This window comes from Equus caballus, chromosome 21 (assembly GCF_041296265.1).
Source record: "Equus caballus isolate H_3958 breed thoroughbred chromosome 21, TB-T2T, whole genome shotgun sequence".
Classification (NCBI taxonomy): domain Eukaryota; kingdom Metazoa; phylum Chordata; class Mammalia; order Perissodactyla; family Equidae; genus Equus; species Equus caballus.
In genome coordinates this window covers 57,992,902-58,015,703 of record NC_091704.1, presented here as the reverse complement: position 1 = coordinate 58,015,703, position 22,802 = coordinate 57,992,902, and the positions used below count along the sequence as shown (strand labels likewise).

The 22,802-nt window shown below is 38.7% G+C and overlaps 2 long non-coding RNA genes across 2 annotated transcripts in view; one reads left to right on the top strand and one right to left on the bottom strand.

The window, feature by feature from the left end:
• The window catches only part of LOC102150284 (uncharacterized), a 136,799-nt gene extending 133,718 nt beyond the window's left edge, over positions 1 to 3,081 (top strand). The window contains exons 6-7 of the long non-coding RNA XR_011430398.1: positions 2,418 to 2,522; positions 2,786 to 3,081. This is a non-coding gene — a long non-coding RNA (uncharacterized lncRNA). The remainder of the gene's footprint in view (positions 1 to 2,417; positions 2,523 to 2,785) is intronic.
• The window catches only part of LOC138919853 (uncharacterized), a 38,952-nt gene that overhangs the window by 10,657 nt on the left and 5,493 nt on the right, over positions 1 to 22,802 (bottom strand). The gene's annotated exons all lie outside the window — the stretch shown is intronic.

The following is a 22,802-nucleotide window of genomic DNA, read 5'->3' as shown; positions in this document are numbered from 1 at the left end:
TTGTGAAATGATAAGTAGACATATGTTCAATGTCAGTGGAAGTATGAAGGAAGGTCAGTTGAGTGATGAGATTTGGCCTGAATCTTGGAACTGCAGTGGATTTTTGTAAATGAAGATCCTGTGTAGAATGGCAGGAAGAGACTATGCAATATTAGAGCAGTGGGAGGGTGTGGAGTAAGGTAAGAAAACATAAGATGTTCTTTAGATCCATGTGGAAAAGTGGCAGAAGGAGAAAATGGAAATGTAGGAAATGGGAAAAAGAAAAGAGTTTTAATGTAGGGCAAAGAAAAATTGCATTTTGGAGCGGACTTGGTGTGAAGGGTGGACTGGAGAACATTGAAACCAAAACCAGTGCAGAGAAGCTGGTCTCTTGGGGGTTGTCTATTGATGAGACATGGAAAATAGAATTGAATCACAAAGGGTGTCTTACTCGTCTTTGTGTTCTGCACGCCTGACATTGTATGTGTTCCTTAAAGGAAGCTTCAAGTTGCTCACCATTGACACTGACAGTGAAAATTACAGGAATTATTTCTACTTTTTGAAGAAATTGATTTAAAAAGAAGGATGCATATAGTTTGAGGAGCCCTTCCTGCCTCTGATATGAATTCAGGCAGTTGTCTTTGAGCTGGCCCCTCTGCAATAGTTTTAGGTCTCTGTGAGCGCCTTGGAAGCCTAAGTCTGGCAGTCAAGAGGCCTGTGTTATTGTTTAGATTTTTTTTCCTAACTCTGTGCCTTTAGGTACCTCACCCAATCTCTTTTTGCTTGAGCAACTTGTTCATAACTGTATCCTGAGATCAAATATATATGTATATAGTTCCAGAGCTGACAAATTTTCAGCTGAATAGGCAAGTCTCACATGGGCTCTTTAAGACTAAATCTGGAGTTAGTGGTCCTCTTTCAACTTCAGTGTTCCAATCTTGTTCTTTCATATTCTCCATTTCTGCCTCTCTTTCTCCTTGCCTTCTCCTCCTCCCTTGTCTTCCTTTCTCTCTCTCTCTCTCTCTCTGTACCCCCCAACCCAGGAAAAAAGCAGACATCTTGAAACCATGGGAAATGATTAGAAGAAGCAGTCTAACTATTCTTTTTTCCTGAAGGGATGTAATATGAAAGTCAGGAAAAATGTGTTATTTTGTTATTGTGCTAAATTTGACTTTTGGTGGAATACACATAAGAATTGTCACAGAGATTGAAGGAGTGCACACGTTTCCTATAAAATGGAGGGTGTCATGCTTTTAGTTAACTGTAAGGGTTACCCATCTGCTAATATCAAGGATGAGTGATGGGAGAAACTCAGGCTCTATGGGATATTTCTTCCTGTGGATCTTAACTGTCCTTGGGGGATACTATTCCCAAGGAGAAACACACACCCAAGATAGAACCTTGTGTACAGCAAGTAGGTGGGAGAGATAAAGGGGCATGAAGTGAAGTAAGTACATTCCAAAGAGAAATTTTATCATTTTGCTGAGGGCAAAGATGGTATCAGTTACTTTAGTCATAAAGCAATCTGGGTTAATGATTACAACCAGAAGAGAAAAAATGTATTGTTCGCTATTAACTATGACCTAGTTGAGGTTGGTTTGTTTGGCATTTGGTTACACATAGAGTTAGCCCAAGACAATATATTAAGTGAATCAAGGAGGCCTATAAAATATGTGGCTTACCCTGTTTAATATGTTGGATTCTCAGGAGTTTAAGGGAGATGGGTGCCATAAGTCAGATTCTCCCAGGGATAGCTAATATCCATGCTGTGATTTCAGAGTACAGTAATTTATTACTGAAATCAAAACATTAAAAATATACAGTCAGCCCCCTAATGTTTTTGAGAAATCAATTCCTTTTCTCTTTTTATTAGCAACTTTTTTTGCTTAAGAGAATAAAAATATTTCCATTTTTACATGAAAATAGGAATAATGAGGGCATGTTAAATCTACTGGTGAATAAGAGAAACTGGGGCACAAACTTAAAAAGGCAGTGTCACATTTTTAGTAATAAATAATGACAACTAGTTTTTACACTCCAACTTCCCCATAGCTCTGAGCACTGTGACTTTATGTTGTGGTATATTAAAAGTGTGGACATTCTAGATTTTTCTAAGCATCAACACTATGAAGTCACTTATGAAGATCATGAGAGAGTTGTTAAAGCAGATGGAGGAAGAAAGAATAAAGAAAGTGCAAGGAAAAATGACATCTCTTTCTTGGAAGATTTTCCAGGGAAATCTTTCTGTGGGTAGTGGTCCATCCATTTCAGGCTTTATTGTTAGGGTCCCTGTCTCTTTCTCTCACCAAGCTATCAGCAATTATTGTAGGCTCTATCTTTAAAACAGATATCAAATTTGACAGCGTCTATCTTCTTAGCTCTATTACTTTTCACATGAGTAATTACAATAGCTTCTTATTTTCTGCCTGTTTCCACAGTTGGCCTGCTGCATCACTTCAAATAATAGCCAGGTCCTGAATTGAAGATCAGATCGTAACAGTTTCCTGACTGAAACTCCTCAATACCTCCCAATCACTCTTAAGGTAAAATTCCAACTCCTTTCTTTGATTCATGAGACCTCTGTTAGGTAGACTTCTAAAATGTCTCTCAATGATCCCTGCCTCCTAGTATTCATGCTGTTAAGCAATTTCCTCCCCTAGTATGTAGGCTAGACCCAGTCATTTGCTCTGACGAATAGAATAAAATAAAGCGATGGGACCTGACCTCTATGATTAGAATACAAAAGACTATGACTTCCATCTTACTAGCAGACTCTTTACTTCTTGGTTTGCTCACTTTGATGAAGCAAGCTGCCATGTTGGAGAGACCCACAAGACAAGGAATGAAGGGTAGCCTTTGGCCATCAACTGGTGAGAAGCTGAAGCCCAGCTCAACAGCCCACAAGAAACTGAATCTTGGCAACAACCATATGAATGAACTTGGAAGTGGATCCTTCTTGAGTTGAGACTTCAGATGACCCCAGCTCTGGCCAACACCTTGACTGCCGCCTATGAGAGACTCTGAAGTAGAGGATCCAGTCCAACTACATCCAGATTTATGACCTACAGCAACTGGGAGATAATAATAAATATTGTTTCAATCTATTGAGTCTTGGGGTAATTTGTTACATAACAATGGATAACTAATACGTGACCTTATAGGATGTGGTCCTTGGCTATTTCTCAGATGTCACCTCACTCTCCTCTTGCTCACTTTTCTCTAGCAACTCTACCCTTATTTATTCTTCTTGGATACATCAAGCTTATTCCAACTCAGTGGACTTTATGCTTGCTGTTTCCTGTCTTCGGAGTGCTCTTGACCCAGACCTCCACATGGCTTGTTCTTTCACATTTTCAGGGCTTGTTTCACCCATCACCTTTGCAGAGAAGCTCTCTCTGGGTTCTCTCTGTGGAGGAGCTACAGCTACTGTCTCCATTTTCCTGCTTTTTTCCCCCATCCCCTCCCTCTGTCCCTTGTCCTGCATTATTTTCCGTCATAGCCTTATGCAGTTTTTGGTTTACTTTTTATTGTCTGTCCTCTGCACTGGATTTTAAGCTCCATTAGGGCCAGGGTTTGGTCTGTCCTCAGTGTCTAGAATGTATAGGCACTAACTAATATTTATTGAATGAATGGGTACATTTTACTACATCAGTCAGCCATTTCCTCATTTATAAAATAATGGTGTTGAGACAAATGCAATTAAATCCACATCTTATCTAAACTCCTTATTTTATGATTAATATGGCAGAGATTAAAGATAGCAAATCAACATTCGATCAGAATGAGATTTGGGGCAAGGAGATTTTTGGAGTGAAAAACATGGGACATGTGAGAGACTGTGGATAGAGATGATGTGAGATTTATATCATCGCATAAACACCATCCGGTGTCCCATAGAACTTTCTGTGATGTGGAAATGTTCGATTCTGTGCTGCCCAACGCAGGAGCCATGAGCTACCTGTGGCTACTGAGCTCTCGCAATGTGACTAGTATGACCGGGGAACTGAATTTTAATTTTTATTCCACTAGTTTAAATTTAAAATTAAATGACCCTTTTAGATTCTACAGGGTATAATTGGCACTATGATTTTACCATCATAGTCTGCTCCTACATGTTACGGTGGCACAGATATATGGGTGGGTTGACTCTAGAGACAGCTCATTGACAGGAGAGGGCATATCTTCTTTGTACTCACCTTAGATTTCTGTCTAAAAAGCAAATTAGAAAAAAGTATTTTTGCATAGGACCAAGAAGATACCATGGAATAGTACTCCTCAGTACTAATTAAGTGCCTTGTTATAGTAATGACAATTTTCTGTGTGTTTGAATTTTTTCTGTCCTCCCTCATTTTACTTTATTCTACTTTTCAATTCCATCTCTGTGGTTTTGAGCTCTGGTGAAAGTAAATGAAAAGAAAGTGCTCAGTTTTTCTGCCACATTGAGTGCAAGTGTTGATTACCACCTAAGAATATCTTCGTGGATGATTCTGACCTTGAAATAATCCAACTGGTTCCCATGTTCTTTGGGCCTATGATGTCTCTCTTGTCATCTGGAATTTAAATCTGAGCTTCCGTGTTTCTGCCCCTTTCTTCTTAATTATGATTCCTTTTGCCTCCACAGAGAGAATCTGAACTGTCTTTTAACAAGTGATAAATGCAAAGAAACGTCAGGGCCTCAGCTACTCCTTACACTCCCGCGGCCTCCTCCTTAGCCCAGGGGCTCAGCTGGAACACCAGGTTTTCTTAAAGAGCCCCCACTCTTACTTTTTTCTTTCTTTGATAGAGATATTGAAGGACATATTTATTTTCCTGGTTAATAATAATAATGACTGAAGGAAGTCTTATAAATGTTTCAAGTTTGCCCTAACAACACACCAATTTTTTGCATCTGTGAAAGGTTACATGTCGCACAGGATTTGAGTTTAAAAGATGGGGTTTAAATTTATGCTGTGCTGCTTATTCATAGGTGACCTTGAGAACGTTGCTGAAAGTCACCGTTTAGCTTCCATTTTCTCACAGGCAAAAAAAGGATAATAATATGTGTGTCTTGGGGTTGCTGTGAGAACCTGGTAAATTCTCGCATGGGAGAGCACTTCACACACAGGGGGTTGGTGTGAGATTAAATTAACAACCACCAAAAAATATGGAGGTTCGTTCCAGTTTTAAGACCTGCCTTTGAACTTGTTCTCTCTTGGGATGTTTATCAGCCCTCCCCCGTAGTAAATTCTGCCTCTTAACATATGAGTCTCACCTCAGATGTTGCCCTTCAGAAAGGACTTCCCTGACCACTCTGTGTCTGTATCAAATTATCTTACATTAAGCATAGCTCTTAGAAGTGTCCGAAATGACCAGATTTATTCATTAGTTTCTGTGTATATTAGCTTCCCCTCTCCCCACAGTTCTTTAAGGGCAGGTATGCTCACTATTTTGTTTACTTCTGAATCCCCAGTGCCAGCAACATTGTCGGCACATAGTATGTGTTGAATAAATAATTGCTGCTGATGAATCCCCAGGAACACTCTTAAATCCATCAGAATTCAGCTGCTTTTTCCATAACAGGTAATATTTACTGAATTTTTGAACGTTCCTACTTATTATCAACTTAAGCAGTGTGGTTGCTATGGAAACTGTATTTTCTTCTAGACTCATTGTGGGTGGCTGTGGGAAATACAGATAATTTCTCATCCTGAATCTAGGTGAAATATTTTGGCAAAGAGTTCCACGGCTCACCACAAAGCTCTACTAAATTCTTCACTGAATGTCATTAGGATCTATAGGTTGTTAAAATAGATTTACATATATGCTTAGACCTAAAGGAGAAACTTAAGTTTTATTTCATTAGTGTCATAAGTTACACTTTTATCACACAACCCTCAGTGGTGTTATTTCTTTGCACATTGTGTAAAATTCATAAAGTAATTTTGGATTGTATTTAATTAAAAATCAAATATTTTTATTATGCTGCTCTTGCCGGCATGAGTTGAAGTAGTAGTCCATTAGCAAACATTTCAGAAAGTTCTCTCTTGCCATTTGCTAGGGCCCCAGCAAGGAGACTTTTTGCTGTGATGGGCGCAGCTTTTCTAGGCTCCAGGGAACAGAAAGAATTTCTGGTGCCCTTACTGTGACACTATGGAAGAGAATGTCTATAATTTGCAGCCTTAAATGTCAAGCCCGCAAAGAGAAAGATGCTCAAAGTAACACAGTGATTCAACAGCAGAAGAATTAGCAGAGTTGACCCCTCGTTTGGATTCAAACTACTGATATCATGGCATTAACTGATAAATTCAAAAATTTCCTTGTGATACCAATATTTATTATTCTTAGTGGACCTTTAAGCTGGACAAACTCCTCCAAGTCATGGGACACATCAGTTTTAGAGCGCTTCCCAAGGATCTCCTTGTACTTTAAAGATTTGCAGGGAGCAGTGCTAAACTTTCGCATACATAAATTAGCTGAGAGTGTTAATTACATTGCTTTCACAAGTTCATATTTTAGGGCCCTCTGATGATTATTTCATGAATCACCATGTTAAATAAGAACCAGAAACCACATTTTTCTTCTGCCACGTGTCTACAAGTGACAACGGCATCCTCACACCGGGCACCTCTATTTTGAATTAGTTGTATTCAAGAAGAAATAAAATAGAGAGGTTATATTTTAAATATTTTTTATGATATACTTACAACAATTTTGAATTGAAATTGTCTTGGTGAATGATGTCATCAGCTAATAAAAATCTTAGAAGTATGGTGAAGATAGTCCTGAATTTAAAGTAAGACTAACTGGATATGAATCTGAAATTTATCAATTATATAATATTAGATAAGTCAATTTCTCTAAGGCTGGTTTTCTTCTTTTGTTAAACATTGTAGGGGAATCCTACCTTCCCCCACTTGGTTTTTCATGTAAAGGATCCTATTTGGGGCTGGCCCAGTTGCTGAGTGGTTAAGTTTGTGCACTCTGCATTGGTGGCATGGGGTTTGCTGGTTCCGATCCTGGGCGCAGACCTACATACTGCTCATCAGGCCATGCTGAGGTAGCATCCCACATGGCAGAACAAGAAGGACTTACAACTAGGATATACAACTATGCTCTGGGGCTTTGGGGAGGAAAAAAAAAAGAGGAAGATTGGCAACAGATGTTAGCTCAGGGTCAATCTTACTTGCCAAAGGAAAAAAGAAAATTAAAAAAAAAAAATCTTATTTGCTGCATAATGGGAAGCTGACACAGTGAGAAGGGTATGTGCATATGCTAGACCAGGACCTGGGGCCGTACTTCCTCATCCTCTCAGTGCCACATCAGGCTAATGGAGGCCTCCTTTTCCATAGGCTATCATGAGATGTTTCGGGCACTTTATTTACTAAACTTACTTGTAGGTAGTCTGCATGGTAAAGTCCATTTGGTAGGGAAAGTTATTTAAAATATAGTCTTAGAGTCAGCCCTGGTGGTTTGTGGTTAAAGTTCGATGCTCTCACCACTTCAGTGGCCTGGGTTTGTTTCCCCATTGTGGAACCACACCACCAGTCTGTCAGTTGCTGTGCTGTGGCAGCGACTCTCATAGAAGACCAGAAGCCTTCCAACTAGGAGATGCAATCATGCACTGGGCCTTTGAGGGAAAAAAAACAAAGAGGAAGACTGGCAACAAATGTTAGCTCAGGGTGAATCTTTCCCTGCCAAAAAAAAAAAAAAAAAGTCTTAAATTAAGGAAGAAAGCAAATGAAGGAGAGCTAGCTTTGTCATCCATGTGCCCACTGCTACCTTTACTACTTATGCTGAAATTCTCATTCTCAGAGATATGAGAGACTGGGGATTTTAATAATAGAAAAAGCCAACTGATTTACACATGTTACCTAAAAAAGAAAGAGGGTGTCCTCTAGACAGACTTTGTTAACTTGGTCTCACTCATTAGCACAAGGACAAGACTTGACTGATATTTAATTGATAGAGGACACTATGGTTCCTGGAAAACTGGGAGGAATTGATTTTACCAGAACTCCAGAATGGGACTTGACTTCCGTATAACCTTGAAATTCTTCCCCTTTGCCATAAAGATTGGTCTAGAAAATCCAGCCTGCAGCCAATCAGCAGAAGGCAGTCTCTTTGCACAAGGATTGGTTCAGAAATGGGCACATAATCAAATTTGGCCTGCTGAAATACAAGAGAAGGTTTACTTGTAGTTTTTGGGGAAGAAGTGTTCTCAATCCTAAAATAGAGCCATCAAGAGAGAGGTTGAAGACCCAGAAATATTAAATCCATCTTTTTATGAGCCTGAGGATGCAGGAGAACAAAGGAGCAATAGCAGAAAAATGCAGTTGGATCAGGGATGGTTCTGTGTCTGACCACTGCTCTGCCTCTGACTTCGTCTTTAGTTTTGAGAAGTTTGACTATGATGTGTCTTGGTATGGATGTCTTTGGGTCTATCACGTTGTGGTTCGCTCAGCTTTCTGAATCTATGGATTTATATCTTTTGCCAAATTGACAAGATTTAAGCCATTATTTCTTTAAGTAGTTTTTCTCCTCTTCTTTAAGAACTCAGATGGCATGAATGTTAGATCTTTTACTATAAAGTTCTATAGGTCTCTGAGACTAAGGTATTTTTTTTCAATCTATTTTCTCTCTCTCTCTTTTTTTTTCCAGATTTGGTAATTTAATTTATATTGCTCTATCTTCAATTTCACTGATTCTTTCCTTTGATCCTCTCATTCTGCTGTTGAGCCCATTAATTGAGATTTTTTTTCCCACTTATTGTATTTTTCTGTTCTAAAATTCCCATTTGATTTTTCCTTATAGGTTTTATTTCTTTGCTGAGACTTTTTATTTTTTATTCGTTTCAGATATGTTTGTAATTGCTCATTAAAGCATATTTATGATAGTTGCTTTAAAATCCTTCACAAGTAATTCCAACATCTCTGCCATGTTGGTGTTGGGGCTTTTTGTTACTGCAGGGTGATGGTTGGGTTCTACTGCCCCTGTAGGTCTCTACTGACACCTCCCGGCTGGGAGCCCTAGGAGTAACTCATTACTACTGCACACATGGCCTCTACTGACCCCACAGATTGGGTGGTCTCCTTACTGCTGGGTGGAGATACAAGTTCTGACTCCCCGCTAGGCTCCTCTGACACCACCCATGCAGGGAGGCGGAGTGTTGGCTTGTTATTGGTAGTTGTGTGTGGAAAACCAGTCTCCTCATCTAACAACTTTTCACCAGTCATGCATGGGGTCCCTGTTACAGCCCAGAGAGGGCTGAAATCTGTTTCCCACTTGGTCTTTGATGAAGTGGGTGGGAGTGGGCCACAGATTTTTTTTCTGTGGTATTTGGCTGGAGTCAAGTTCTTCTTGTCTAAAAGTTTTTGTCTTGCTAGGTGCTCCTTTCCTGGTCTTTTGGCTAGAGAGATCAGCCTTTTGTTGGGGCTTTTTTTGGTCTGCATGATTGGTATTTTCAGGTTGTCAATTTTGGCTTCTTCAGCTCCAAGTCTGGGATATATGAGGCAAAAAGAAATTCAGGGAACTTGCCACCTGGTAATTCTTCAAGTCCCCGGCTCCATAGTCCATCTGCCTTCTAATCTCAGCATTTCAAAGTTTTCTGATGTTTGTTTTATAGACAATGTTCAGGTTTTCAGTCGTACTTAGTGAAGGCATAGCGAAAAGTGTGTTTAGTCCATCTTCTTATAAGTAAATCTTTCTATGATCTCAGTTTTACTTTTTTTTTCTTTTGAAACATCCAGAATTTATTTTGGTACAAAGAATAAGATAGGGACCTAACATCACTTTTTCTCTCCAATAACCAATCAGTTATCCTAACAACCATTTTTAAATAATCCATCTTTTCTTCACAGACTTAAAGTGTCATTTTTGTTATATATTAGATTCCTACATAGATTTAGAGATATTTCTGAATTCTCTACTCTGTACCTTGATCTGTCTATTGGGCCTCCAGCACTGAAATGTTTTGATTACTATTTTACTACCTGGCATAACTGGTTTATCCTTATTACCCTTTGTGAGAAATTTTTATGGGTTTTTCTGCATTTTGTTTTCCAACATGAACTTTAGAATAAGCTTGTCAATTAAAAAAAAAAGCTTTCTTTCTATAGCATTGTATTTGGAATATTGAATATATCAATATGTGGAATAATTGAGCCATTTAAAATATCGTCTTCCTCTATGAGAGTGCAATACTTATTTTAATTTATTGATGTCTACTTTTATGTATCTCAGGAGAGTTCTAGCATTTTCTAAGTAGAATCCTTACATAAGCCTTAATAGTTTTATTCTTTATTAGGTATTTTATTCTTTCTTTATGCTGCTATTGTAAATGAGGTATTTTCTTCTATTAGTTTTTGTTGTAAATGACTTCTTTGCTTTTTCTTTATAATTTGCTATTTTGTGGTTTTGGTGATTCAGTTTTTGATTTACTTATTTTTTGACAATTTAGAATTATTTCAATTTGTTTTTAGAATATACCTAATTTCTATTTTGGGTTTTTCTTTTCATTTAGAAAATATCTGTTTTTCTTCTCTATAAAGATGAGAACATTGGCATAATTTCAATATCTTTTACTGCTTTCCCTGAGCTCAGATCTGGCTGCTATACTTATATCTGTTTTTCTTTATTTATCACCTTTAAATAATCTCTTTAAGTGGGTTCTGGATTCTTCACTCTCAATTCTTTTAAACACATCTATTTCCCTGAGCCAAGAAGATTTGACCCACAGCTTGCTTGCGAGGGGAGTGATGCCCTCTTCCCTTTGGTGTGGGTGAGAGTTTGGCTACTGATATAGGAGAGTATTGGGGGAAAGGCTATAAAGGTGTTAGACTCTTGGTTCTCCAGAACCAAGGTCAGCTTTGGCCTGTATGTGCTCCTTTCTCCCACCCCCTACTCACCCTGGGGCCTCGAGAAGGAATTAAATTCATAAGCATAGTCCTCTGTCTCCCCAAGGCTGGGACTGTGCGTGGAGATGAGGAGGCAAGAAGGCTTCTTTCTGGTCTCTGGAGAAGCAGGTCTCAGAATTTCGCTGCCCTCAGCGGGAGAGTGTACTACCTTCCTATCACTCTGTAGATGACAGTAGATAAGGGCTTTCAGCAGTTGGACTCCCACGCTTAACTGCTGGCCTAGAGAGGCCCACAGCCAGGGAGAGAAGGAACAGTCAGAAGAAGCCCCTAAAGAAACAGAGATGCTGGAGGAGACTACTAACAACCTGAACAAAACAAATAATGCCTCCTAAGGGAGAGTCAGGTTGAAGCCAAAAAATCAATTTTACAGTAAAAAAATTACACAAGGGGCTGGCCTGGTGGCATAGTGGTTAATTTCACACACTCTGCTTCGGCCTCCTGGGGTTCATGAGTTTGAATCCCGGGCACGGACCCATGCACTGCTCACCAGGCCATGCTGTGGCAGCATCCCGCATACAACAATAGAGGAAGACTGGCACAGATGTTATCTCAGTGACAATCTTCCTCAAGCAAAAAGTGGAAAATTGGCAACAGATGTTAGCTCAGGGCCAATCTTTCTCACCAAAAAAAAAAAATGTAAAATATAATTTAGTAGATGACTCAAAGGTTGGTTATGGTTGCTCAGTTTGTCAAGCCTGCCTTCCACATCCTTGACTGTATTTTTGCTGCCTAATCACCTTTTGCTGCTTCTTATGTGATTTTTTCTGTGTGTAGTAAATTTCGTTTTCTTTTCAATCTCTTGCCTGAGAATTTTCAGCTCATTTTTTTTCTTCTTCCATTGCTTTATCTCTTTTTTAAGCTGTTTTCTCAGAGAGGTGATATTTTCTTTAATGTCTTTAATTTCACACAGATTCTTTTGTTCCTAATTATCGCCTGTCCTAATTAAAAAAAATGCTGGTAGACCAGACATTAACTAAGGACCTCTCATATTTTGCTGATGATATTGAGGAACTGGTAGGCTTGTGGGTCCATTTTGCAGTGGATCCACATGTAATTGTGGCTATGGTCATTTGCAGTTCTTGGCAAAAGAGAGAAAAGAAAGCAGTTAGAAATGCCTGTTGTGTTCCAGTACCATGCAGGGTACTTCACGTACACTTTCATTCATTCTTGAGAGCAAGTGAAATTGTACGTGAACAGGAATCGCTCTTCAATTTAAGCTCTTCAATTTAAGCTTTTCCTTAGAACATCTTTCTTTTTATCAAGACTTTGATCCTTTAGAAAAATATAAATCAGACTTTCTCCAATACTTAAACGTTTTACCAGTTCCTCGCACATGAACATGGATGACATGTGAGCAGAGAATTTGGCCAATAATGTGAGATCCAGGCACTTGGAGAAGAGTGTCAGGAATTTTGAGTAGAAAAATAGCAAAGAATGAGGAAGACGGAAGGACTGACTAGGCAGCATTTTACAATTTTGTCCTAGACTGAACCTGGGTTTTGAGCATCTGTAAGTGCTGAGATGGAGGCTCGTACTAACAGGTAAATTTTCTTCTAATTACAAATTCTGCCTAAAAGAGGAAAATGAATTAGGTGATAAAAGCTGTGAGAATAGGGAGGGCTAGGTGAGAAATAGACCAGGAGAAATCGCTGAAGAGGAAGAGGGTGCCGGCTGAGTGAATGGACCTCGTTCAGGCCTACGTATCATCAGACAGGGTGTTACAGGTGATATAATGCCAGGGACCCTGGGGGGTATTCCCTCCACTTCCATTCCCCCTCCGCACCCCTGTGCCCATCACTCACAACTTCCCTTTGAGATGACAGTTCTATCATCAGTTTCTCATGTTCCTGCCCAAGTTTAGCCCACTCTGGGTCCAGAAAATCATTATGTGTGACCTTTGGGAATCATAGACTGGATTATTTACTGCATATTAGTTAACTCTATTCCCTTCATCTAAAATGTTTTTGTAATCACTTTCACAAATTATTAAGATTTCCTTTCAAGAGTAGCCCTGATCAATCTAGCTGGAAATGCTCTGTCTTATAGCTCTTGGTTCCAATGTTGCCTTGCTGACAGTAGATTACATGCTGTGCAATGCCTTGTTGGGGTTTTCCTACAACCACCAGACTGTAAACTTTTGGATTTCGGGTCCATACCTTAACTAAGCCTCTAACACAATACTTCATTGGTTGTGATAATGACTAAATACTTGCTGCTTGAGGAAATGATTAAATTTAAAAAAAGTTTTCTCGACTTTTGTTCCTCCTTCCAACCTGTAAACATGTCTGTATCTGTGGCCTTCCTTTCACACTGTGCTCTTGTTCAGAGAGAGAAATTTTCTTCCTCCGAAGCGAATTATCTGCGTCTGCTACAGATTCCCACTGTTCATGTCTCCCTTTTGTAGAATGGTTCATCTTTCCATTCTTCACTAGTTTTTGGATTTTTCTCTCAGCAGCTCACCTTCTCAGCGGTCTCTCATCTTTGAAAACATAACCAGAGGAAGAAACACAAATAGACCGTCCTCTACAGAACCTTTAATGGATAAGAGAGAAGGGGAACCTGTTCTCATAGTCCTGGCCCAAATGAAAAAGGCTGAAGCAAGATTAGGTCACTGCGGATGGAGAAAAGGGAAGGGTTTTAAGACGGGTTAAGCAGTTTCCCTTTTAACTGACAAGTGTATCTGATTATTCCACTCTTGCTATTTCTTTCATCCATTCCTATTGCTCCTCTGTCTAGCCACTTTCTCTCTTTTTTCCTCACATCCAAGTTTATGAGAAAGTTTACCGCTGTCCACCTTATTCCTTCCCATTTACTTGTGTCATCTTATTGATCCTGTGGTCCCCTGGACATTTGCTTTGGTCACATCACTGGTGAACTTCCCATGATTGCCTCCAAGTTGTCTCTGTTCTTAGGCTAATGGACATTTTGCAGTGTCTTTTCTGCTGCATTTGACTCTGTTTCTACTCCCAAAGTTTGAGACTCTATCTTTATTTGATTCCAGATCATCTCTCTCTCCAGCTTCTCCTTCCACCTCTCTGGTTGTTCCATCTCTGTTCTCAGCCTCCTGTGGACACTTCTCCTCCACTGTCTATTTAAATGGTAGAGTTCCTCAAGGATTTGTCAGTGTCCTTCTCACCACACTCCGGCCCTCCTCGAGAGATCTTATTCTTTCTGATGTCTTCAAACATTGTTGTTAGTGCCTTCCAGTCAATTCTGACTCCTAGTGACCCTGTGTACTGCAGAGCAGAGCCCTGCTCAGTCTTTTCAAACCATCCTCTCACCTTTCCGAGGTATACCAGACAATGTTCTGCTGCTATTCATAGGGTTTTCGTGGCTGATTTTTTCAGAAGCGAATGCCAGGTCCTTCTTCCTAGTCTGTCTTAGTCTGGAAGCTCCGCTGAAACCTGTCCACCATGGGTGACCCTGCTGATATTTGAAATACTGGTTGCATAGCTTTCAGCATAATAGCAAGACACAGCTGCCACAATATGACAACTGACAAGACAGGTGGCGTGGTTCCCTGCCTGGAAATGAATCCCCACTGCAGTGCTGAGAGTGCTGAATCTTAACCACTAGACCACCAGGGCTGGCTCTCCTATATGCTAATGATTCTTATGTTTTTATTTCTGGTGTCCATCTTTCCCTGCACTGCAAATTGTCTATCCAGCATCTCTCACCGTCACTAACCTATAACAGGTCCAAAGAGAACTCACCTCCACACCATGCTGCTTCTCTTCCTGTACTTCCCATCTCAAGGAATCAAGTTGACTAAAGCAGCAACACAGGGATCATTCTAGATTTATTCCTCTCCCTCACTCCAGAATTTGGTCTCTTATCAAGCCTCACCTATCCACTGCATTACAGCCTCAACCTCTTTGTCTCCATCCTCATTGCCACTGGCTGCATGCAGATTCTTCTGATTTTCCTTTTGAAGTATTACAAAAGGCTGAAAATGTTTCCCATAGTACATCAGAATGACCTTTCTAGAATATATTTATGCCTTGGACAAGGCCCTAGCTCCCTAGATGAATGAGAAGTGCTGAGAGCTCTTGGTGATCTGGTCCCTCCTAGCTTCTCCTGACACCTACCACCTCTTCTACCCTCCCTCACTCTGGGCTCCAGCTGTGCTGGACACTTGTAATTATCCCCGCAAGTCTCTGCTTGTGCTTGTCACCTAACTCAACCTCGTCATTCCCCACAGCCATCCCTTGTCCTGAGTAATTCCTATTCGTCCATTAAGACTTCAGTCAGGCTCCTGACTTCTGTGAAATCTTCCCTACGTCTTTTCTCTGCCCATCTCTCACCAGACCAGCTGAGGTGCCTCTGGTATATTCTCTTAGCTCCCTGGGCATGTTTGTTTATGTCTTACCAAGCTGCATTGTAAATGCCTGTTTATTCACCCTTTTTCTTTGCTTACAAAGACTTTTCAGTGCTCTGAGAAAAGTGACAGTTTCTTAATTTGTGTTTGTATTTCTCTAACCTAGTACAATGGCTTTTTTTTTAATGAATGCGCTAAACTCAGCAGAAATTTCGCAGTAGAAATAGATTAAGGTATTTAATCTAATCTAATTAAAATATCATCTGTTTTAATCTAGTTGTTTTAACCTCAATTCCTTTCTAATCATTGTTTATATGCAAGCATCATTTTACTTAATGTGCCTACGTGTTAATAGTGTGCCATTAATTTTAACATTATAGAATATTGATTCATAATCTTTATAATTATTTTAAATGTAAAAATGATATTTTTAAAAAATTAATTGTATTGTCATTTATTTGCATATTCCTCTATTGCTGGTCACTTTAATTGTACGCATTTCTTTTTATTTATAAAGATAATGATTCCACAAATCTGACATGACATTTTCGCCCATTCACTATCAATTAGGGGCTTAGTGGAAAATAAGGATCTTACACAAGAAAGGGACACTGTAGTCCAGCTTGGATATATAGGAGGAAGACATACTCAAACATAATTTTCTCTCCTATCCTTTCAATTTTCCCATAATATTTGCTTTTTAGCATTATTAAGATCAAAGTCATGCCCATCACAAGGAATTAATGATGGCCCATCATCTTAGCACTATTGAAGCATGTCTATCAAGATTGAATTCTGATATCTTAATTTCTTGTTGAAGTCTGCACCAGGTTTCAACTTGGAACAAACTGGCTCTTGGGTTCTTAATTCACAGCCTGAGCAAAAGCGTGTGATGGATTTTCCTGTTCTCTGTTGCTCTAGGTTTGCTCCCCTAGAAGCAGCTGCTAATGAATGAATGCTGGCTGAGTTAAGTGAGCTGCTGTTTTGCTCCAGAAAGGAGGTACAAGACTGCATTAGGGACCAAATGTTTGTGTCCCCCCAAATTCATATGTTGAAACCCTAACCCTCATTGGCATGATATTAGGAGGTAAAGCCTTTGGGAAATAATTAAGTTTAGATGAGGTCATGATGAGATTAGTGTCCTTATAAGAAAAGAGAGAGACTACTGCTCTCTCTGCCATGTAAGCACACAGTGAGAAAGCATCTGTCTGCAAATCGGGAAGAGGGCTCTCACCAGGAACTGAATTAATTAGCATCTTGAATTTGAACTTCCGAATCTCAAGAACTGTGAAAAATAAGTATCTGTTTTTAAGCCACCCAGACTCTGGTCATTTGTTACAGCAGCCTGTGCTGAGACAGATTGTGTAACCTAGAAAAGAAGATGTTTCCAGGCATTTTGAGCATAGAAGATGCTCAAGATTTCAAGACTTCCTTCATATTTTTACAATATGGATTCCCAATTTTTCGTCTTTCTGGTTATTCATCTTTGAATTAGCTTCAGTAGATTAACTACTTTCTTAAACGCAGGGCTTTCTAAGCATGTGGCCTGGCTAACTTTGAGAACTGGGCCTATTATCTCCTGATTCTGACTTACGTTGTCCATCAGCATAGCCAAAGTTTGCATTGCTGTTTCTTTTCAGCAACCTCATCATTATTGAAAAATTCAATGATCACTTGTGATAAATCATGTTAACTCTGGCCTTTTCACGGCTATGCCCTTAGATTTTAAAATTTGGAGAGAGAGACACAAATCTGCTGGTGAGGAGTGGGAATTTCAGGGCCTTTGGAAGAGGAGAAGGTGTCCTGACAGGCCATGGCAGAGTTTGTTTTGGATAGACAGGATTTCACCTCTCTCAACTCATTCCATATGCTTCGTTTACTCAGCCTAGGCATGTGACCAGCCTTGATTAGCACAACGTGACCTCCTGTTGTTCCTGCTATTCTTCATTAGAGAAAATCTCATCTCCCTGTAGCAATTGAATGCCCAGATGACAATGAAATGTTCATTACTTGTTTGCTCAGTAATTAATTAATTAACTCTTTCTGTTAATTTCAAGTTTCCTATATATGTCCAACACTTTGGGAGATATACAGGAACATGTAACATGCTCTTTTATGATTAGACAGCTTATTATAAAACATTTGATTGAATATAATCAAATGTCAAATGTTTTTTGGGGGGGGCTAGGTAAATTTGAGTATTCTGACAGACACTGCTTTTGCTCACCAATATTTCTAGTCCCGCTTTCTGTCCTGGCCCCCAAGAGGATTGCGCTTCCCTGACCCGTAAAGTCAGGCATGGCCAAGTGTCTTCTTTTGGCAACAACATGTGAACAGAGTGAGGTCTGTCACTTTTAGAAAAAATTGTTTAAGAGTAGTGTGGTAGCAACCCTGCTGCAGGAAACTATGAAAGTTTCTTGTTGAGAGCTTGGCATCATGTGTTGATGGAGTCTACAGCATTCTGGACTCTGAATATTACAGTGAGTAGAACCCCAATATGATGAGTGTTGAACAAGCACCTGCATGGGATTTATAGTAGGTGCTCACTGAATAGTTTTGGGCAAAGCCATGTATGCATGAATGAATATCGTTTAAGGCAATTGTCTTAGCTGGGGCTGCTATAACAAAAATACCATAGACTGGGTGGCTTATAAACAAGAGACATTTATTTCTCACAGTTCTGGAGGCTGGAAATCCAAGATCAGGGTGCCATCATGGTCAGGTTCCAGTGAGGACCCTCTTCAGAGTTGCAGATGGATGACTTCCTGTTGTATCCTGATATGGCGGAAAGCAGAGCAGGAAGCAAGCTCTCTTGTGATTCTTCCAAGAGCACTAATCCCACTCATGAGGGCTCTACCCTCATGACCTCATCTAATTCGAATCAACACCCAAAGGCCCTACCTCCTAATTCCATCACGTCTTGGGGTAGGTTCAACATGCAAATTTGGGGGCGAGGCATAAACATTCAGTCCATAACAATAATGATGTATTTTTTTGGTGGAAAGAGAGCACTGAAATCTTCACCCCAATATTGGTAGAAGCTATGTTTCTATTCTGTAGGGCAAGGATTCTAACTTTTATCTGAGGATCTTTATATGAAAATTAAGTACAGTTTTGAGACAATGGTAATTTTTTACCAAAAGAATCTAAGTTCTCAAAGTTAATTATCTTCTTGCTTATGTAGAGTATCTCTAAATGAGATAGATGTGAATTTATTCTATTTTGTTTCAGTTTTCTCAGATTGAATGTTTACCCTCTAAAAATTATTTTTGAGAATAAAATAGATCTTTTCTTCTTTAATTTATATTATCCTACTAAGAATTTTACATGATGCATTGATTAAATCTTTGCCTGAAATACGTATTTTAATACATTTTGAATATTTAGGGATGTGCTTCATACGAAATAAATCACAGAATCTGAAAGCTAGAAGACAATCTGAACAGTGTGCACTTTATTCTTTCTTTGTTTAGGGATAAAAATGTCAAAGTCAGAAAAAGTGGCAGAAAGTTTCTATTTTTTCCAGAAACATGCTGTTTTGGACCACAGAAATATTTAATTAGTTAAACTTTCTATTAAAATGAAAAGCTTTACAATTAGATAGAAGAAATATTTTAGCAGTTTAAAGTGATGCCATCCATTTCAGATTTTAGACCACAGGGATAAGCACGTTAAATGCTACTTTGAAACGTACTACCTTCAGGAACAGAGAGAAAGCAGGAGGTGCTTGGGCTCCATCATTAGTGATTTGATGATCAAAGGTACAACTTTATCAGATGGATAAGTGATTTTTAAATGACTAACATGGGCTTGCTATCAAGCAAAAATTGAAAAAAAAAGAGCAAACATCATTTCTCCTTTTAATATTTTACCGTTTTAGCAAATAAGAGTGTGATGCATATGTGCTGGTTCTAATAATGCCAGCTAATTCTCACCATGTTACCAATGTCAGATATGACCCATGTCTAGCTCTGGAACCACCCTAGTCAGAAGAGTGGTTCAAAGCAAAGTTCTTGGCTAAAAATATCAGATTTGGCATCTCCAATAATGCCAGGCAAATAGCAGGCTCTCAGGAAGTATTTGTTAAAATGATAGTAGGAGTTTATCTTTAAAACTTGTCTTATGGGAAAACAATGGTCTGTTGAGTGTAAATTTATTTGCAAACTAACAGGCTATGAAAAGAAAAAAATTGCGTTTCATGAGCATGTAGAATATTAAGGGAAGCAGATTCTTGTACTTGGAAGGAAGAATGCCATGGAATGGAAGCAAGAGTGACAGTTGGAGGCATTTATTGTTCTATTGTATAAATTAGCTTAATTCTGCAATTAGCAGGTGAGTGGGTGATCCTTTTGTCTCTCAACTTGATTGACAGGTTTATTCTAGAGTGTAGCTGATTAAGCATTATTTTCAAATGTGTACCGAAAGAAAGTTAAACTCTTTCTTTCTCCTTTTCATTGGTGTCAATAAAAAACTATTTTGAGAATCCCAAGAACTGGACTGTATGGACAAGATGAAGATCGTGTGAAGAGCACATTGATAAAATAATCAACACTTCTTTTCTCTTCCACGTTCGTGTTGAAAATTAATTTTCATCAATTTATCACACGCACTGAAATGAAGTATGAATAGAAAGGCCGGTTCCATTTTGTTTTGCATTGTTTAAATAGGACCTTACTTAGTGCTTGTGTATCATCTATTCATTTAAGTATCACCTTAGACTCTTAGCGTCTTTGATAAAGCATTGTCAAGAGTCTGACATTAGGTATACTTGATGTATAGCACTTCTGCAGTTAATTTGCATCCATGGGAGAAAAGGAAGCATAAAGACTTCTTAAAACATTTGTCTGAAATAAAAGACATTCATAAGAATGAATTATATTTTTATTCTTATCAAAATTGCAGAATTTCCCAACTAGATCTGTTCTATACAAGGAGACATGCCTAACTACACCTGTGCCATGTATATGCCAGTGCACAGATTTACATATGGCACACAGAGTTGATGTATAATTGATACTAGTTTTGTGTTAGGCAAAATGGCAGATTCTGAATGATGTAGACATTGACCCTGACATAGGCCATTGAGCCTGATGTTATTTGAAGGATTGTAGACCCCTTATTGATCTCTTCTCCTACCTTTAGAAACACAACAAATACAGCTTTAGGAAACATCCCCAGAAAAATCTTTCAAATAGAGAATTGCAGTGGTATTGACAGTTGTTTCAATTTTGTTTAAGAAAATTTTTTTATTTTGCCCCATGTTGTATCTTTATACTGTCCTTTTATAATAAACAAAAATCATTTTATATTGCCAAAGTGAATAATTACATCAGAAGATCGTTATGTACAATCTTTTAACAAATTTTCACAAATAAATATATGGTAGACATCATCAACTCCTCCAAAATCGTACAGCAAATTTATGAGTGTGGAAAGTCTTCAGTATTTATATGTCTAATATCATATATTATATAGCTCTTCTAAATTTTTAGTAATCAGATGCATGAAAGAAATTGGAGTAAGAAGTAATATTTACTCAAAAAGTTTAAAAGACATTTTAATGGATATTCATCTGTTTCTGTTATCTCTTAAGCTTTGGGTTATTTTAGATTGTTCACTATTATATAGTAAACATCTATGTATGTACGTAACATTCAGGTTTGGCTTTTGTTTCCTTCTATAGACTGAGTATAACAAACTCTGTCTTGGTAAGAAATGTCAACAATGCAACTTCTTTGCACCCTTGGCTTTTTATGCATTCTTTACACAAAACATTCATCATCCTTGCCTTGGAATCTTCCATTCCGTTACTCACATCTCCCATATCCAATCAGCAGAGAATATTTTCAGGCCCAAATGGTGCTGACAACCCAAGTTGCATGATCATTAGGCAAAGCAGGGCATCTTTTGCAACATTTTGTAAGCAAAGTTTTAATCGCCTAATATCAAACACCTCGTGGGTTCAAAAATCTATTACCACTCTGCCCTACCCTGCCTCTGCATCTCTACAGTATTTTCTCTTCCTAGAACTAAATTGCTCCAGATTTCACCTAGTTTTCCTTTATAGAAAAGAAGAGGGAGAAATATGTACTTTTGTTTTAATGGCTGCCTTAGGGAAGCACTCAGTTCCGCAGTTCGTAAATGGCACACAACTCTGCTGGATAAACACCGTCACTTCCAGGTATTGGAGGATGCTTTTTAATAAGACAAAGCAATCAACTTTTATCTTTAATCTATTCTTCAAAAAAACCACAATTATGCCTTTCTGTGCATCTCTAGTCTTTCGGTGGCCATTATGCTTTTTAATAAGATCATGTCACCAAGCTGGTAGCAGAGAATATGACTGTAAAAGCACAAATCCTCTCCCAAAGAATATTGAGTTTTCTACTGACAAGCACTTATAAACAGGGCTTGCAGGAGAAGCATCTTATCCTGTGGATGAAATCAGTACAGTCATCTTATCCAACACCCCTTATCTTTTTTTTTTTCTTTTAACGTATAGAAAAATTTTAAGGATGTAAGATTATGTTTTTGTAGCTTTAACTAAGGCTCCCTGAGATAAGAAGCGGAACAATTAATCACAAATGTTATGTGGTGTACAAGATTCAGCACTGTGCCTGGAGCCGGCGTGTCTGGGTTCTGGTGCTGGCTTTGTCACTTACAGCCGTGTGAGTGCGTATGCCAATTCACTTCAAGACACCAGGGTATTAGGTCTCCCTCAGCTAATCCATTGAGTTCGTATCCCTTGACTACTGTGTAATCTAGCCCAGGAGATCCCAAATGTTGTAAGTGGATCCCACGGGATCCTCAACACTCTTTCAAGAGGACTTCTAGGTCAAAAACTAATTTCATAATGATATTAAGATTTAATATGTCTTTCTCTGAAGGTGCAAAAGCAATGAAGCGTAAACCTGATGGCACCTTAGCATGAATCAAAGTGTGGCACTCAACTATCCTAGTAGTCATTGAATTCTTCACCACCACACATTCACAATGTAAAAAAAAAATGTAGTTTCACTTGAGAATGTCTTTGGCAAAGCAAAAAATTATTACTTTTATTAAATATGTATTCTTGAGTATACATCTTTTTAGCGTGCTGGGGATGATGTGTGATGGTTTTTGAGGAGAACCACAGTTGTTTGAGTTGTGAGCTGAACTAGTTGCTTTTTTGTGAACACTCATTCTACCTTAAAGAACAGCCAACAGACAAATGTTAATTTTTAGACATGGATATGTGGCAGACATTTCCCTGAAAAATGAATTAAGTGAGCCTGCCACTTCAAGAAAAACAAAAGACAGTATTTGCAGCTAAGATAAAATTGGAGCTTTCAAGTAAAAATAAGAATTTTCGAAAACTTGTTTGCAGCATTGTTTGACAGCTTCACAATAGATGAAGACTAAACTGATAAGACTGGTGGTTGTTATGGATAAATGTTTGTGTCCTAAAAATCATATGTTGAAGACCTAACCCCTAATGTGATGGTATTTAGAGATGGGGCCTTTGTGAGATGATTAGGTTAGATGTTGTCATGGGGATGGGGCGTCCATGATAGGATTAGAGCCCTTATAAGAAGAGGAAGTGAGACCAGAGCCTTCTCTCTGCCTCTCTCTCT